We start from the raw sequence: 10,622 nt of genomic DNA, 5'->3' as shown, positions 1-10,622 counted from the left end.
TGCCACTTGTAGGGGACTTATTATGCAAAACCAACTTTTTTTTTTTTAACCTTTTGGTACCTATTGTGTATTTGAGATATTCATAAACCATAGAGGCATTCAATTTCAGTTTATTTCGAACATGCATACGATACAATGTAATGCATCACATATTTCCAGTTGTTTCATTACAGCACGTTCGAAAAGGAGTAGGAAGAAGCTGAGCTTATTTAATTCTACCCCTTTTCATATCATAGCAATTTTATCCCATTTCCTTGTTCTCTGTAACAGAACAGTGAATAAATAACATACCATATTAAGTAAACAAATATTAAATACATCAATGTTTTTTATCTAAAAAATAAAAAAAGGGTTCAAGATGTTCATCATAATTCTTGTTCTGTGTACTTAGTGAACACTTGTAGTTTGAACAGTCTCTTAAAGTGAATCATATTGCTACTTTGTTTGATTTCTTTGGTTAATCCATTCCATAATTTATTTCCAAACAGATATGCTAAAGGTTTTTAGTGTTGTACGAGCATACAAATGTTTTAAATATTATTTTCCTCTAAGGTTATATTTCTTCTCTTTTGTTGAGAAGAATTGTTGTACATTCTTGGGTAGCAGGTTATAGTTTGCTTTGTACATTATTTTAGCAGTTTGCAAATGCACCAAATCGTTGAATTTCAATATATTTGATTTAATAAATAAAGGGTTTGTATGTTCTCTATACCCAACATTATGTATTATTCTAATTGATCTTTTTTGTAACACAGTTAGTGAATGAAGCGCACATTTGTAGTTGTTTCCCCATATTTCTGCACAATAACTCAGATATGGTAACACTAGCGAGCAGTAGAGAATATGAAGTGATTTTTGGTCCAGAACATGTTTTGCTTTGTTCATTATTGACGTGTTTCTTGTTACTTTATGTTGTATATTTTTTACATGAGATTTTCAATTAATTTTATCATCTATTATTACACCTAAAAATGTGTTTTATTTTACCCTTTCAATGTTTACTTCGTCTATTTGTATTTGTGTTTGACTTTCTCTTCTACTGTTACCAAATAGCATTATTTTAGTTTTACTTCATTTTGGTGATTTAACCCCCAATTCCAACCCTTGATGCTGAGTGCCAAGCAGGGAGGTAATGGGTCCCATTTTTATAGTCTTTGGTATGACTCGGCTGGGATTTGAACTCCAACCTACTGATCTCAGGGCGGACACTCTAACCACTAGGCCACTGAGATGGTGAGAGTGAAGGACTAGAGTGCAGTGCAGGACGTATCTTTTTTCGCTTTGACCGTAACTTAGGTACAAGGGTTCATTAGATTCCCCACTTTCTCCTTTTTCTATTGTGGATCACTGATTTGTATTTTAAACCACCTCGGATACTATATCCTCTTGAAAATGAGAGTCGAGAACGCGAAATGGACATTCACAGTGACTTTTATCTCCACGACAATACATCGGTGAAGCACTTTAGCTACGGAGCTAACGTGATAGCATCGTGCTTAAATGCAGATAGAAACAAAAGAAATAAGCCCCTGACTGGAAGGATAGACAGAAGATCAACAATACTACTATCAGGAGACACAGAACCAAACACTGGACATGTAACCACACGGTTAATGCTGTGCCGCCTGTCGAAGCCTAGCAATGCTGTTGTTAACGACGCCATTGAAGCTGACTTAGCTACGGGACCTCGTCAGAGCTATGATAAAAACATTGGCGCTCCACCTACGCCAGCCCTCATCTGCTCATCAACACCCGTGCTCACCTGCGTTCCAGCGATCGACGGCGCGAAGAAGGACTTCACCCGATCATCGATGCGGTCGGCGGCTAGCGTCGGATAGCTCGTCTGCTATCCAAGTCAAAGTCCTCCTGGTTGTGTTGCTGCAGCCAGCCGCTAATACACCGATCCCACCTACAGCTTCCTTCTTTGCAGTCTCCATTGTTCATTAAACAAATTGCAAAAGATTCACCAACACAGATGTCCAGAATACTGTGGAATTTTGAGATGAAAACAGAGCTGTTTGTATTGTGATACAATGTGTCCCAATACTTCCGTTTCAACCATTGACGTCACGCGCAAACGTCATCATACCTAGACGTTTTCAACCGGAAGTTCCCCGGGAAATTTAAAATTGCACTTTATAGGTTAACCCGGCCGTATTGGCATGTGTTGCAATGTTAAGATTTCCTCATTGATATATAAACTATCAGACTGCGTGGTCAGTAGTAGTGGGTTTCAGTAGGCCTTTAAATGCTTCTACTGAGGTAGCATCTCTATCTGTTACCGGTAGGGCATTCCAGAGTACTGGAGCCCGAATAGAAAACACTCTAGAGCCCACAGACTTTTTTGGGGCCCTGGGAATCACTAAAAAGCCGGAGTTTGTTGCATTCAAGCACATATCTTTTCACATATGTTTTTAGTTTTTTTCTGTTTGTTTTACTTTTGTGGCTGTGTGTAGAAGTGGCTGGTTGCATCAGCTATGCTCTTTTAATGTCTTTAATGTCCTTTTTTTCCTTTGATGTTTCCCTCTTACACACATGTTTATGTGTGCTATGGCTATGAGGTTTTTTTCTTCTTTTTGGCCTCAGTCTGGAGCCCCTCTCCAGGGACCCAGGCCCCTGTTTCTCACCTTTTTTGTAAGGGGCGCCGGAAGTTGGCAGACTCATCAGCGATCCTGTTCTGTCTCCCTGTAACGTCTGTCTGCTCTTGAAAGGGATTGTGCTGAAAATCTTAATTTCCCCTCTGGTATTATTAAAGTATTTCTGATTCTGATTCTGGTATTGTTTCCCCAAGATGTAGAAGGATGTCAGGAAGCAGATCAAATGAAGATTTATTCTCCATAAGCAAAGAGAAACAATACAAAAGGTTGAATGGTTGACGGCTTAACAACAAACTAGCACGAGGGTAGTAGAAAGTAGCCAGCAACATAAACTTACATGAAGGAATCAAAAACAAAACTGTCGCGTGTAGCGAGCAAGACTACCAAATGCAAGACAGGTCTAAATAAGGAGCATGATTAACTTAGAAACAGGTGGGAACACTAATCACTAACTGAAGACAGGTGTGGGGGACAGCGCTCGGGAAGTGATTACATTACAGCAGGATGACACAAACACAAGGGAAGGAGAAACCAAAAATAGGGGCACAGGACTATAACTTAATACATCATAGGGAGAAATAATAACCAAAATACAAAACTAGACAGTCCATACTGGATCTAACATGATCTAACAAATTATAAATATATATACTGTATATACAGTATAAACATATAATCATATAAATATAATATATTTATATACAAACCCCGTTTCCATATGAGTTGGGAAATTGTGTTAGATGTAAATATAAACGGAATACAATGATTTGAAAATCCTTTTCAACCCATATTCAGTTGAATATGCTACAAAGACAAGATATTTGATGTTCAAACTCATAAACTTATTTTTTTTTTGCAAATAATAATTACTTTAGAATTTCATGGCTGCAACACGTGCCAAAGTAGTTGGGAAAGGGCATGTTCACCACTGTGTTACATGGCCTTTCCTTTTAACAACACTCAAGGAGACACATTTTTTAAGCTTCTCAGGTGGAATTATTTCCCATTCTTGCTTGATGTACAGCTTAACTTGTTCAACAGTCCGGGGGTCTTCGTTGTGGTATTTTAGGCTTCATAATGCGCCACACATTTTCAATGGGAGACAGGTCTGGACTACAGGCAGGCCAGTCTAGTACCCACACTCTTTTACTATGAAGCCACGTTGATGTAACACGTGGCTTGGCATTGTCTTGCTAAAATAAGCAGGGGCGTCAATGGTAACGTTGCTTGGATGGCAACATATGTTGCTCCAAAAGCTGTATGTACCTTTCAGCATTAATGGCGCCTTCACAGATGTGTAAGTTACCCATGTCTTGGGCACTAATACACCCCCATACCATCACAGATGCTGGCTTTTCAACTTTGCGCCTGTAACAATCCGGATGGTTCTTTTCCTCTTTGGTCCGAAGGACACGACGTCCACAGTTTCCAAAAACAATTTGAAATGTGGACTCGTCAGACCACAGAACACTTTTCCACTTTGTATCAGTCCATCTTAGATGAGCTCAGGCCCAGCGAAGCCGACGGCGTTTCTGGGTGTTGTTGATAAACGGTTTTCGCCTTGCATAGGAGAGTTTTAACTTGCACTTACAGATGTAGTGACCAACTGTAGTTACTGACAGTGGGTTTCTGAAGTGTTCCTGAGCCCATGTGGTGATATCCTTTACACACTGATGTCGCTTGTTGATGCAGTACAGCCTGAGGGATCAAAGGTCACGGGCTTAGCTGCTTACATGCAGTGATTTCTCCAGATTCTCTGAACCCTTTGATGATATTACGGACCGTAGATGGTGAAATCCCTAAATTCCTTGCAATAGCTGGTTGAGAAAGGTTTTTCTTAAACTGTTCAACAATTTGCTCACGCATTTTTGTTGACAAAGTGGTGACCCTCGCCCCATCCTTGTTTGTGAATGACTGAGCATTTCATGGAATCTACTTTTATACCCAATCATGGAACCCACCTGTTCCCAATTTGCCTGTTCACCTGTGGGATGTTCCAAATAAGTGTTTGATGAGCATTCCTCAACTTTATCAGTATTTATTGCCACCTTTCCCAACTTCTTTGTCACGTGTTGCTGGCATCAAATTCTAAAGTTAATGATTATTTGCAACAACAAAAAAAAGTTTATCAGTTTGAACATCAAATATGTTGTCTTTGTAGCATATTCAACTGAATATGGGTTGAAAATGATTTGCAAATCATTGTATTCTGTTTATATTTACATCTAACACAATTTCCCAACTCATATGGAAACGGGGTTTGTAGGTGTAATCTCTTTTCCAATATATTCAAAACTCTGTACCAGTACCACCAGCTGACCTTGACCTGAACAGCTGCTTTGGGGTTTTCCCTCTGGACCCGCAGCACAGCTCCTTGGTTTTTGGTATAGGCAAAGGTTTGGACCAAAGTGTGTACTTACTGCTAATATTGTGTCATGGCTTGGGAGTTATTCATGTGGGCTTCCACGGCCAGGTACTTTAAAAGGGTCGGTCTTTTTATTGTTGCAAGACATGCTGTTGGTGTAGACAGAGAAGAGAACGGGAGACAGAACACTGGGGGTTGGAATGATGGTGAATTCCTTCCCCTGGTTGGAAATGCTGCTGGCACCCCACCGGCAGTAGCTGGGTTGAACAATCTTTGAGCACCCTGCCTCTGAGCCTGTCAATCAATCAATCAATCAATCAAAGTTTACTTATATAGCCCTAAATCTCAAGTGTCTCAAAGGGCTGCACAAGCCACAACGACATCCTCGGCTCAGATCCCACATCAGGGCAAGAAAAAACTCAACCCAATGGGATGACAATGAGAAACCTTAGAGGGGACCGCAAATGTGGGGACCCCCCGCCGTCCCCCGGGCGACCAGTGCAATGGATGTCGAGTGGATCTAGCATAATATTGTGAGAGTCCAGTCCATAGTGGATCAGGACTGACAGTGGATCACAAAGCCACTGTCAGGGCCAATGGCTTTGTGCGAGTTTACAGAATGCAGAATGGAGGTTACAAGATGCCAGGCCTGGCCCTAACCAATCTGGCGCCCTAGGCAAGATTTTAGGTGGCGCCCCCCCACATCGGCAGTGAAGTGTATATACTCACAAGAAACCGAATAGCTTTGTCTTTGACTTTTTTTTTTACTTAAAGAAAGCAAATTAACATATTATATGAGAATGTTATGTTATGATTATCTTTAACCGAATCACAGCAGTGCTCAAATTAAAAAACAGCATTCCCTCTCATGTGATATTGCTTAATTAACATTAATGATGTGCACTTTAACAACTAGGCTTACAACTATACCTAATATATAAAGGGGTGGAAAAGTGACTATTACCTGCAGGGCAAACATTAGCTAACCAGAAGGCAATAACAATGTCAACAAAAAACACCTGCTTAAAAGATCCAATACAAATGTCCCTGAGGAATGTAAGGTGGGAGTACTGTAATTACCTAACGTTACATTATTATTTTCTATAACAATTTAGCCCCCTCCACAATATTAACCCGACGTTAAAACAGAACTAGCTATTTATTGATTAGCAATTGCCGAATCATGTAGCATTAGCTTAATGCTAAAAAGCCAGGTTACTATCACATTCTGTAACAGACAAATAATTTCATGTAGGCTAACGTTACCTACCTGCTACCTCTGTCTTTTTCTTGTTTCTCCTCCTCTTCTTTTCTCTTTTTTCTTCCCTGGGCACCTGACAGTTTTGGCCGTTTTGACATCTTGTGTTGATTTTTTGACGTGGTGAGACCAAAAAGAGTCATGATACGGGAAGGGAGGGGGCGCACCGTGCGGGGCGAGGGGGGGGGGGTGTAATGTTGTAACAAATAATATTTCTATTAAATAGGCTTTACTTTGCATTTTAATTAACGTGGGATTATTTTTTGTATTTAGAAATAATAGTACCAACTTTTATTTATTTTTAATTTTTTTCTCCAACATTTGTGGCACTAGCGTGGCGCCCCCTGATGGACGGCGCCCTTAGCATTTACCTATACGGCCTATGCCACGGGCCGGCCCTGCAAGATGCTCATCAATAGCGAGAACTTGGAGGGGGAGCTGGGGATTACAGGGGTCCAGTTTGTTGGTGTGTAAGGGAGGTCGGGCCTGAACAGATGATCCTTGCATGTTTGGAAGCTCTTCCCATCATGATATTTAAGCCCTGCTATGCAGTGATGGGCAAGCTACTTGAAAAATGTCGAAGATGCATACAGTATATGGTCTTCACTACAGTATGACATGCATTAAGCTAGAGACCCCCATTTAATGGCATTCATATCTACAGGAACACATGTAAAATATCAATGTTAATGCAACTGAGACTGTACAATAGCCCTAATAACAACTACCTCTCGGGGTCCCCGCACCTAACTGTATGTATTTATTTTAGTGTGCCTTTTTTTTGGCGCACTCATTCAATGTCATTCATTTGCTCTAAAAAAACAAACAAAAATGTGTCTATATTTTGACAAATAAATGACTAGTAATGTGCAGTAAAACTTTTCATGAACTCAACTCACCTTCATGTGGTCTCCTAAGTTGTTTTTTTTTGACATTTTTGATGAAGAAAGCAGTTATGATTTTGGTTTACAGAGTAAAAGAATAAAAACCTTTTTTCTTTCTAAACGCATACATTTGTCCCAATGTGGCCAAGGATACGCATTATTGTGGGTTTCCTGCAGATCGTCTTCATCACTAAAAGAAAAATCTAATCTGTGAGAGAGAATCCCTCTGCCATTTTCAAGTAGGTTTCTTTTTATTTAAGTCAACTACTTGTCTCTGACTCCCTCGGTGCATGCGACATGAGAGAGACTTGTTATGATTATACTTTTTGGTTTCGATCACCCGCCTTATCTTGCTTCTGATTGGCCAGTCCGTAATGTTTCGCCCCAACCTTAGCCAATGGTGACCCAACCAATGATCAAGGATTTTCTCCGTACGTATGGATGTTCTCATACATTCAGGTCATTTAATTTTCTCCATATTGTTTGGCTTGTATTTGCATTGCATTTTATTTCTTTGGGTCTAAAAGTAGCTAAGCTACGGAAATCGCTACTTGTTCAAAAAGTAGTGAATCTACCGCAAAGCTCCTGTGAAATGTAGTTAAGCTACAAAGCTTCGCTACATGTTGCTTGTTACTGCCCACCACTGCTGCTAAGCCTCCTTAACATTTGTTTGTTTGATTTTGTTTGATATATTTTATTTCAAATATGCAAAAAAACCAAGGGCAAGCCTGATCCAATACAGTGCTATAGCCTTAACAGCCATTATAACACAATGAAAACAGTGGAGAATAAAAACGAAAAAAAAATAAACAAAATGAGCAATGGACTTTCTTTTTTACTTATTTCTTTTTTTCCCTTTTTTTTTTTACATATTTGAAAAGGATTAAGAAGAAGTTTACACTTATTTAATCCCACCCCTTTTCTTTAAATCATAAATTACTCTGAGCTAGAATTACCTGTTCACTCTATGTACAAACTGTCATGTCTGTGGGATCATGTTTTGTTTTAGTCATGTTCGGTTTTGTTTTTGGATTTTCTGTGCACTTTTGTTTGTCACCATAGCAACCATTAGTTTCACCTGGTTCACATCGTCATGTCACGCACCTGTTTCACGTTTTGAGTCACGCACCTGTTTTCACTAATCATGTCACTATTATTTAAACCGATTGTTGCCAGGAAGTCTCCCTGTCGACATCACACTCCTGCCACTCTGTTTCATGCTCAGTTCACGCTGCTTGTTTCATAGCTTCCATGCTAAGTCATTTTTTGTTTATTAATGCCACAGTTAGTGTTTTTGTTTCATTGTTCATAGTTTCTGCCTTTGTGCAAGTTTTGTGTTTATAGCCAAGTTTTGTACTTCCGCCCTCTTGTTTATTCCTTTTTATTGTCATTATATTAAATCATGTACCCACCTCCAAGCCATGTCCGGTCCAAATCATTTGCACCTCGGGAGAACAAACCACGCCAAAGTTCAAGTCATGACACAAACTTAATGAACTTGTATATACATAAATTATAAATATATACATACATATGCACACTACACACATACATAGCCACACCATTACCACTAGTGATCATGGAAATGGCATCATGCCACAGCATTTCCTGACGTTAATTTCTTCTCCACGCTGTCCTAATTTTAGTAAGACTAACCTCCCTCCTAAATCACCTCTTTAGCTCCTGTTGTAGAAAAAAACTTTCTTTTGGAACAAACATGCTTTTATGTCCTTGGTAATCCACTTTTTGTTATTTGGATCAATGGTTACAGTGGAGGGTAACGGTTTCTTCACAGAATAAAATGTATGCACTAAGCAAGCATGTTAAAATCATCCCCACAGTCAATAAAAAAACAAATCCCAGTCTGTCAACTCATGACGCCTCTTTAATGTATCAGGTGCAGCCTCATTCCAGATGGTGGTGCATTTTTTAAATTGTGACCTACACTTTGGTAGAAACAGGATGCCATTGTGTTCAGACATACCCAGAGGTGTGGTTTAGAAACGTATGCACCAGGTATGCTTCTGTAGCTTGTTGGAATTGCTCCATATTGCTCCAGGCTAGAAAGATGCGTGGATACATCACACCTGTTAAAATCACCCAGTGTGAATACAGGCTGCTCTCCAGTTTTCGTGTTGGTCCTGTTCTAATTTTCAGATGTGCACTCGGCTGCCAGCACGATGGTACAGTGTGCCTCACAACACGAAGGTCGTGGGTTCGATCCCTGGGCTCGGGTTCTTTCTGTGTGGAGTTTGCATGTTCTCCCCGTGACTGCCTGGGTTCCCTCCGGGTACTCTGGCCTTCTACCACCTCCAAAAACATGCACCTGGGGATAGGTTGATTGACAACACTAATTTGGCCCTAGTGTGTGAAGTGAAGTGAAATGAAGTGAATTATATTTATATAGCGCTTTTCTCTAGTGGCTCAAAGCGCTTTACATTGTGAAACCCAATATCTAAGTTACATTTTTAAGCCAGTGTGGGTGGCACTGGGAGCAAGTGGGTAAAGTGTCTTGCCCAAGGACACAACGGCAGTGACTAGGATGGCAGAAGCAGGGATCGAACCTGGAACCCTCAAGTTGCTACCACGGCCACTCTACCAACCGAGCTATACCGCCCCGAATGTGAGTGTGAATGTTGTCTGTCTATTTGTGTTGGCCCTGGGATGAGGTGGCGACTTGTCCAGGGTGTACCCCGCCTTCCACCCGAATGCAGCTGGGATAGGCTCCAGCACCCCCGCGACCCCGAACGGGACAAGCGGTAGAAAATGGATGGATGGATAGTGCTTGGCTGCTAAGGAAAAATCTGGTTCTTGGACATACCTTACACTCAAATGACAGTAATCTGTGACAGTTCTCCGGCTAAGAGAAATGGTGTGAAAGACACAGTTAAAATTTCGTAATGCCGTTTCCCTCACATTTCTTGTCAACAGCCATAGGGAGCCCGCCCCCAATCGACTCCTGTGTTTGGACTGTGTCTCTGCCATAATCATCCAGCTGAAAGTCCACATTTTCAGAGAGCCATGACTGTAAAGCAAACTATATTCGCTTGTTGATAATCCTGATCTTATTACGCAGCAATGGGACATTTGGTAGGATGATGGCAGGTAAAGGTAGCCGGCTGCCTCTCCCCCTCAGCTTATCCTTCCTCCAGAAGCTCTTTTACTTTGCGACCGCTTCCACTTGTGACCCCGCAGTAACTCCAGAGGTATGTCTAAGGGTGGAGGAATGCATTTGCTGGGTCCAGGTAGAGGGCGCGTAGCTCCAAGAAAAAGTCCCGGGGGTCGGTGAGGCCTCGTGGTGCGGCGGTAAATGGCTGCATTGGTTGCAATCAATGGTCAGGAAATGGGCAGACCCCTCGCACCCTGGTTACAAACTGTTCAACTCCCTCCCCCGTCCCCCCGGACGACAGATGGATTTTTTTTTAATGCATTCTAAATATTAAATTAACATAATTCAAAGTCAGCTTACAGCGAAGCCAATGGGAGCTCCATTACACCGCTCATAAAATCAGATAAAT

This window comes from Entelurus aequoreus, linkage group LG08 (assembly GCF_033978785.1).
Source record: "Entelurus aequoreus isolate RoL-2023_Sb linkage group LG08, RoL_Eaeq_v1.1, whole genome shotgun sequence".
Lineage (NCBI taxonomy): Eukaryota > Metazoa > Chordata > Actinopteri > Syngnathiformes > Syngnathidae > Entelurus > Entelurus aequoreus.
Note: the sequence above shows the minus strand (reverse complement) of the source record.